Source organism: Plectrocnemia conspersa, unplaced genomic scaffold (genome assembly GCF_051122295.1).
Source record: "Plectrocnemia conspersa isolate PC_06_02 unplaced genomic scaffold, ASM5112229v1 ptg000002l, whole genome shotgun sequence".
Taxonomy (NCBI): domain Eukaryota; kingdom Metazoa; phylum Arthropoda; class Insecta; order Trichoptera; family Polycentropodidae; genus Plectrocnemia; species Plectrocnemia conspersa.
In genome coordinates this window covers 16,867,466-16,876,675 of record NW_028277166.1, presented here as the reverse complement: position 1 = coordinate 16,876,675, position 9,210 = coordinate 16,867,466, and the positions used below count along the sequence as shown (strand labels likewise).

Here is a 9,210-nt window from a genome sequence, read left to right as displayed (position 1 = left end):
TTATTTTACCATAATGCGTTGAAAACAAAACAAGATAATAAAACCTACCGCAAACATCCGTTAACATGTTAATTATAATATCAAATTCTAAACAAATCTTCCCTCTAAGTAAATATTAATAATTTTTTCAAAGATTAATAACGATAACACAACTGGGTTTTCTCGCGCTATGATGCAAAACACCTGTATATCTAGACTTTTAACTTTCACTTTACTCATGACTCATCCTTGACTAAAACTTAACTAGACGTTCGTTTAGTTCGCGACGATTTTCATGGTTTTATTGATAAATTTGTGATGTCTAATTACTGTGTTAGAATATAAATTAATAATAATTTTCACGGAATGAAGGAAATGCTTCAACCAAAAATAAAAATAATTAACAATAATATATTACCACAAAATACGAGTTAAAAACACAAATATTTTTTAAAAAGTTCCTGATTAAAATATTATTGTCTTAAATATTTATAATATTGCGGTATTTGCTAAATAATAAACATCAGATTAGCGACTTATTCTTAAGCATTTTATTATCACAATGTATATGGAAACATATTGCTGATGAAGCTTTGAATTTTACACTAAAAAGTTATTATTTAGTTCAATCTATATCAAAGTTTTTTTATTCTTTTTATTTAATATCCGTACATATATAAATTTAATTCGTTTAAAGCTGAGTTCTTATTTAGATTCTAAGGGATCTTACAAAATATTTTTTTTGTATTATGCGTCTCTTCTATTGTGACCACGTGTCACATATTTTATAATGCTGGTTTGAGACAGCTCAGATGAGGATGTTTGCATTGAATTTTAATTAGTTCAGACGGCGATCAGTAACCAAATGTAGAAAACAATAGTATCATGCACAGGGTAGAACGTATTGCCTAATGCGCATCTTTTCCAAACAAAGAGTATACCTAATATTATTTTTGCCCATCGTGACGCATGTTACCCTGCTAGATCATAATTTAAAAATACATACTACCTATTAATTTAATTCCAAAACTGTTAACAGTTTTACTATATCAAATGCATAGTTTTTTATTATTAAATAACACAATCTTTAGTCGGTATTAAACATCAGCTATGTAAACAATAACACGACTAGAAAAAAGGTATATGATAAAAATAATCAGTAGTAAAAGTAGTACAATAGAATTTCAGAGAAATGCTTCATATATGTTTATGTAACTGCATGTAAAAAATCTTATCTACATATATCCTATATTGTTGTAGGGTTAACAAACACAATAGGTCAAAAAATCTATTCAAAATGTCATTATAGCTTAGGATAAATAATCATGTTTTAACGGAAATATTTTATCAATTAGGAAATTAAAAAAAATACAAAAATAATCATAAATCAGCCTAAAGCTCGTTTAAATATCACGCATACTACATTTTAAGAAATTACATAGAATTAAGGGAAAATTGTATGAAAATATTCCATTATTTTAATTAATTAGTATATATATTTATATATATATAAAACAAAACTAGGTGTTCCTGATTATTTCGACGAACAATGTGTGTCATATTTAATCCACCATAATCACCCAAATGGGTGTGGTCTAGTAACCAAAGTTTGGCTTACATCCCAAAATCAATTACAATTAAAGCATGTTTGCACACTATTATTTTTATACTACAGTATATTTTTATTATGTTAATATTTTTTAATAAATGAAATTATTAGTGTGCTTATTTTATAATACAAATGTTTTATGATAAATGTAGACTTACAAAAAACATTTAAACAATACTTATTGAATTATTTTATTAAGAATAACACAATAAATATTTTTATTAAAGCTATAGAAGTTTCATATAATATTATATCATATTATAATGTTCTCACACAGATGATAACGATAAGGATAATGGATTGGAGTAATAAAACTATAATAATTGGACATATATACCGTAGTCTAGACACATAACTGAAACGATATAGTGATGACAATAAATTAGTTTTATGTACTAAAGCAACTGAAATGTATCTATAACAAATTGGATTGACATATAAAATGTATACATAAATGCATTATATATTATATTTAACTACATAACTTTTTTATTATTTTATTTAAAAAAATGGAAAATGGGAAGGTAGCTGGTAAATATGATAATAATAATCAATATCTCATTACAGATTGTAATTCACACATGTTTACAATATGAAATAGCATGTTGATAAGTGTACTACATGATAGTATTGTGAGTAAATGCGATAAATTTTAATGTTGGATTTGCTTATGTGGGATGGGTGATTTATATTAAATTTAAATGCTAGGTCTAGAATACATAAAAAAATAAATTAGAAAAGCTTACAAAAAAATATTTGCAAGTCATTCATTTAATTTAATATAGATTTTAACATAATGGTGCTATGTTTTATATATCTAATATAAAATTAAGAGTTACGAAAGACATTATTATTATATTTTTTATAAATTTTGCCTTAGAAAACTAGGAATTATAAAAAAATAAACAACGTTTTAACCAACCAAATTATTATTTATTAGAACCAGCACGATTATCCAATGGTATAGTCGGTGACTTATTGCCTAAAATATCTACGTTCAAATTTCCCATGAACCCTACTGCTTTTTAATTTCTATTCCGATCATTATATAATTATAGTTTCATCAGAGATTTGGTTATTATATTTTTTTTCTAATATTTTTTTAGTTTGCAACAACACATTCTTAAAATGGATTGTTTAACCACCGCTTAACGCGTTGAAATTGTTCGATTGTTATAAGTCTGTACGAACTGTGCATCGAAATTTACGGGAAGATTGTGGTAAATTTCATTGTCCTACTAAGCAAACAATTAGCAATGTAGTGAAAAAAAAATAAAGAGTCTGGAAGCGTTGGAGATAGGGTAAAGCCCGTGCATTAAAATTGCCGCTGTAAGTGAAAGTGTTTCCAAAGACCCGGAATTGTCGATTCGTCGGTGTTCGCAGCTTTTGGGCTTTTCTTATGGTTCCCTTTGGCGTATTTTACATTTGGACTTGCACCTACGCCTGTAAATAATAAAATTAAAATAAATGATACCGCATACTATTTTCTACTTAATTAAAAAGCATTCATTCGAAACTTTACATACTTGTGATAATAATGACGACATCAATTTCTGCTCCTCGAAGCATTCAGGAAGCTCAAGTTAGTGAAAAGTCATGAAAATTGTATAACTACTATTGTGAAGGCATTAGAGGTATTATTTATTTAAATATTTGAACTATTACTTACAGCCTTTAAGCAACTGCAAAAATTATCTTGTCGAAAACCACATTGCCGAATACACAATGATATCAGTTTTTCGATTTTCACTGTTTCACTTCATCTTTTGCACTAAGGTTTTTATATATTACATATATTTAAAAAAAATAATCGAATAACTGATTAATGAGAAGATAATATCAGGCGTTCAAAGGTGCAAACAACTCATGTGTCATAGTTATTATCATATCATTTATAATGGTTTTAATTCCATAAATTTATAGAACAACAATGCGGTTAACCCACTTTATTTTATTTCCATGGAAGTGGAAGCTATCCTTATCTGATAGATGAAAAATAACTGCGTCATTAAAAAGGACAATAATATATATTATACATATATACAGAATACATAAAATATATATTGCATTTTAACTAAATTTTTCAACTAAATATATTGCATTTTACATTTTACATAACTATCATATTAGTATGTATATAATAATATATTTATGTAAGTATGTAGTATATGCCATTTTTCATGGTTTCGTGGATGCGAGTTTTCGTACCCTTCACTTTTCTGCCCTTTATTTTTGCAGCCCGCGAACCAAATAATTTTTTTAAGTAAAAAGTTAAAAAATAAGTGGACAGCGCTTCACTAGTGGAACCATTTTGGTTCTGAACTTTGGTAACGGATTGGTGTACTTCTCGTTGAGTTGATTTTTTCGTTGTGCGCTACCCCATTCGTAATGGTTGTTCGTAATTAGTCTCGCTTTTGGTTTCTTGAGCTTGAACTTAGGCGAATGGCAGATGTCAAGTGGGGGGCTGGTTTTAGTTAATTATCTAAAATCACATAAATTTTGTATAACATTTATAAGATACATTTAAACGATGCATAGTATATACATACATACATACAGAAAATACAGCGTGCTGTTAGAATTTTTAGTTCTAAATGAAAAGTTATAATCAAGACTGTGCACCAAATGACAGAGAGGTTATTATTTTATTTTTTTGGAAATTATAATCACATTTTTATTTACATCATTATATTATGAAAATATACTTCGTTATTATTAGGATTTAGTAGAAGCTATTATGTACATACATATGTATGTATATGTATATAAATATATAAAGCTACCATATTCATTTTCATAATATTTATCAATGTTGTGCAATTGGCGGCCCGCGAACAAAGTCATATTTTTAAAATGAAATTTAAGAAAATGAGCTAAAAAACTTGTTTACGGATGCTGCTGGGAGCTAAAACAAAAAAGGTCACCGCAGATATTTTTGCTCGTTTACCAGTACGTATACAAACAAAAATGTCCGAGATGACCTTTTTTTAGCTTCCAATAGCAAAAGATATTTTCCCCCCAAAAGTTTTGCAGAAAAATATGTTAATTTAGTTTATTTGTATAGGGTGGTGTATAAGCATTAAACTTAAATAATTGTGAGTTCTTCTAAAAAATTTAGTCCTTCTTTGTTCCCGAACAAAATTGTCTGATGTGACTTATTTCCTCGCGCAACACTACTAAAATGAACGAAAATTTCCCAGGTGAACTTATTTTTATGGTCCTTTGATATTTTCAAAATCTATTATTTTTCAAAATGGTAGTTATATATTTACACACAAGCTATTTGTATATGTACATATATATTATACATATTTGTCATTAGATATCAAACTTGATTAAATCCATTTTCAAAGAAAGAGTTTGTATAATTAACATAATATATTTAAATAAATTACCTTAATCATCTTCAACAGTTAGTTCATTGTTTTCAACATTCGTGAATTTATTATTTTTTCATTATTTTACGATTTAAAATATTACTCAAATATATTTTTTTAAATTGAAAATTGATTTACTTCAATATATATTTTGCTTTAAATTGAATTTAATAAGTTGTATATCCAACGACTAATATAGCAATTTTAATGTTTAAAAAAGACCTACGCTGTACAACCACAAAAAAATATTGTGAATCAGATGCTTGTCGAGTACCGGTACAGTTATACAGAAAATTTCCATCTTGAACGTGCGCATCGGGTATTGTGAAACCACTGTATTTATTATATGTCACTTTTCTATCATTAAGTATCTTCATTTTTTGATTTGGTATCACCTGAACATAATATATAGAATGTGAATTTAAAAATGTATAACTTTCTAGGCTTTATCTAAATTATTATCTCATTAAATGGCAAATATATGATTTTATGGATAGTAAAGAAACATTTTTTTAATGTACATATTGTATATGTAAATATGTATAGGATAAGGAATGAATAACGGTTAATATCTGCTTTTTTAACCAAACATGATTAATAATATAAATAACAAACACAAAATTAATACGATTAAAAACACAATTATACCACGAGCTAAACGACCACTCCCGCTACGACTTACGAAGTATATTATAACCGAATTGTGTCCAATAGGGGAGCGGAAGAAAACAATTATCACTTCTCAAAAGTCAAAAGTAATAAAATCACACCGTCGCCGTCGTAGTGTGAACGTCCGCTTATCGAGCGTTCACATTACAAACTCGCCGTCGTAGTGAGAACGCTGGATTAGAGGGGAACAAGTAATATACTCCAAGCTGATGATTTAATTTCTTTAGTAAAAGATTCATCGACAGCTAATCAAAATTTTATCAGGAAGATAATAGGCAGTGTTATTAAAAAAAATGTATGGATAATGTAACCAAGAGATGTACAAATCTAAGCCATGTCTTGAGAACAAGTTTTAAAATACTATAAATGCTATTTGAAAAGGAACATTTTTTTATATGTACTAAATACTAATTGTATTATGTATGTAAATATGTGTAAGATAAGGAACGAATAACGTTAAATATATTTTTTTTGTTTAACTAACCATGATTAATAATATTAATAAAAAACAAAATTAATACGATTATAAACACAATTATATGTACTAATCGAATTGTGTCTAATGGAGGAGCACAAGAAAACAATTATCAATCTGTTTATATATCAAGCATAAAAAATTCTATAAATTTTTAGACATCCTTCGCATATAAAAACAACAGGACACATTTTTTCTTGTAGCAATATTCGCGCCTCATCCATTATATACAAATGAAAACAAATCTTTAAGCTCATCTATATTAAATTTAATATAATATTTTGATATACCTTTTCTTTAGCCAAATACAGAGTAACAACCACATCGGGTGAAGTTGGAATACAAGGAATTATTATGTTTTTATGCTCATCTGAGCTAATTATTGCATCCATCCCGTGCTTAATTAGCTCGATTGAATCTAAAGTTGTATCAATTGTAAAATAAGAAATATAAGTTTGCAATAAAAATGTAAAAAAAATATTGATTGACAAAATAAAATACCATTTACAAATAGATAAATCCGTTTGGATTGTCTCTCTAGTTCCAATTGCTCTAATTGAAATTTTGTCATGTTATGGTAATCAGTACGGTTGTACATGCACGAGTAGTATCCGAGGTTGCGAACGGTGGCATTTACTATATTTAGAAGGGTTCCATAAGGGTAGTGTTCGTCCGATGTATTGGATACGTATATGTGTATGTTTTTTTCATAGTCTTCTAAGCGACCGTAATCCCATGTTAGTGGTTCCTTTCCTTTGCATCTCAAAGTTATGTTTTCTCCACTCTTAACAACGGCGTACTCTCCAGATGGATAAATTTTGGGTCCATCGTAATAGCTTGTCAATGATTCTGTAAATCATATATTATATTAAAATATATTAACATGTATTTAATAGCATAAAATAGTTCTCATTACAAATAGGTCACTGATATGATTAAAAAATACAATAGATGAAAGTGTTTTTACAGCAAAACAAAAATAAACTTGAATTGAACTTTTTGTTAATGTTTTTATTTTTATCGTTGTATTTTGTTTTTAGTTTATGTGGTAATATCATATGTATAATAATTCTGTACCATTCTTTATTTCTGATATGTTCGTTCCTGTATCATAGTTGCTAATATAATAACACAATAATATTCTAAAATGTTCGAAACAAGATGCTTGACATTAATTTTTATTTATTTCTCATCGAATCATCTTATCTTATTATTATCATACCGTATGTGGTATGCTTTTGCGATAAAACTTATTCAAAATATTTTGCGGCAAACTTCCAACTCGTTTTTTGGCACATTTTTTATGTGGACTTTTAGAAAAATGTAACTTTTAATTAAGAATGGAAATATTTCAAATCTTCTATGGCTCAGTATGTTAGCAATTAAAGATGATGTTTTAAAGAAATTGGATAATTACAATAATGAAAATCAGAAAAGTATTTGTTCCGATAAGTTTACATATATTTATGCATGGCCGAATAAAAGTGTGTTATGGCCGTGCGTGGTTTTTTGTGTATAAATAACCTGAAGGCTCTTCGGCTGTCACGGCGTATGGTCGTGCGTCAGCAAGGATTCTGAGGATGTAAACTCTGAGAATAAAGCATTTCTATAGTTAGAGGCGTTTAATTCCGTCGAGAGACGGTGGTCCTTCGAGAAGAAAAGACGGCCATCTCCAAAGGGGAGAGGTCGCAACAGTATTAATTTAACGACGATTTTCGTAAATATACCAAATGTAAAACCTAATCCTCTATTTAAAATTGTTAAGCATTATAAAAACAAAGTACAAAACTATTTCATCTACGTTTATTTATAACTCTATTGGGTTTTAATCTTTGTCTACTTATTGTAATTAGCTCGTTTACTTAAAATGTTTTTATTGGTGTATATATACAATACAAGATTATATGTATTATATAAATATATAGTAACATAAAAAGAACAATTAAAAATGTATTTTTTTGTCATATGGGAAAGTCAAAATGGCCTATGGGCGTCACATCCTTAGAGCCGGTCCTGACAATGATCATGTATGATATATCGTGTTTTAATAGTCTATATATCGATAAATATTCATCACCATGGTAATACACATACAACGTGTTTTGATTATTTATGACTTACCCATAATATTAAATGTTTTAAAAATACGATTTAAGAAAGAATACAAGCTGGATGTACTTCATTATTATACTTGCAAATTCCACAAAATGTCGCATAGATCTACTATATTTTCACTTACTTCGAAAAATAAAATAGTTAAGCAATTTGAAAAAATATTGTCTATAATATATCCAAATATCCTCAGACCCTCCAGTCAAATCAACTATTAGTCTTATAGTATAGAAATGTACTTACCAGCGGCGATAACATTAAAAAGAGCCAAAGATACAAGAGCTACTACAAAAACGTCGAGACGAGCCATGTTTCTTCTTTAAAATCTAGCTCTGATATGTCAATGGCAGTCCAGAGTTATTCAAATTATAGCTAGATAACAAAACAATTGACGGAAATGTCCGAGTGATATAACTGCACTTATTAACACTTTGCTATTGTATTAAGAACAATCGCATTTCTGTGAATTTAAATTACATCACATTTCTGTGAATTAAAAATCACGATTATTGTTCATTGATTTTTTTGTGAGAGTGGTTTGAGATTTTATTCAAAAACATTATTTAAATCAGTTATGAGTAACCAGAGGCCTATAGTTGCTCTGCAGCACGCCAAGACTTTTTAAAAGTATAAATAACAATAATCGCTTCACTTGGACGCGGACGCGGGCAATTCGAGGACGCTACGAACTACCGTATCGTACAGAATGTGAATTGGCAATAAATTATTAAAGCTACATGCACTCCACATAACTCTTCATCCTGCTCGAACGTCACTCCCAAGTAATCAACGGAAGCATTTCAGTCTGAAACATTTCCCAACTTATATGTAAGAGAATTCCACCGGGTAAGAACATCTAAAAATTGACAATTCTAAAAGGTGGTCAATTGTCTCGACCACACAGTGACTTCATGTCTTTCTGTAAAAAGAGTAAATTCGCATTTGTGCGAATATTCTGAAGCACTTTCAGGTCATCTCCATATAATAAA

The 9,210-nt window shown here is 28.5% G+C and overlaps 1 long non-coding RNA gene across 1 annotated transcript; it reads right to left on the bottom strand.

The window, feature by feature from the left end:
• Positions 1-3,596: 3,596 nt before the first annotated feature.
• On the bottom strand, positions 3,597-8,942 carry LOC148237876 (uncharacterized). Its single transcript, XR_015808905.1, has 5 exons — positions 8,465-8,942; positions 6,611-6,958; positions 6,400-6,527; positions 5,192-5,360; positions 3,597-4,070 (listed from the first exon to the last, which is right to left on the bottom strand). It is a non-coding gene; the product is annotated as an uncharacterized LOC148237876 (long non-coding RNA).
• Positions 8,943-9,210: the final 268 nt, after the last annotated feature.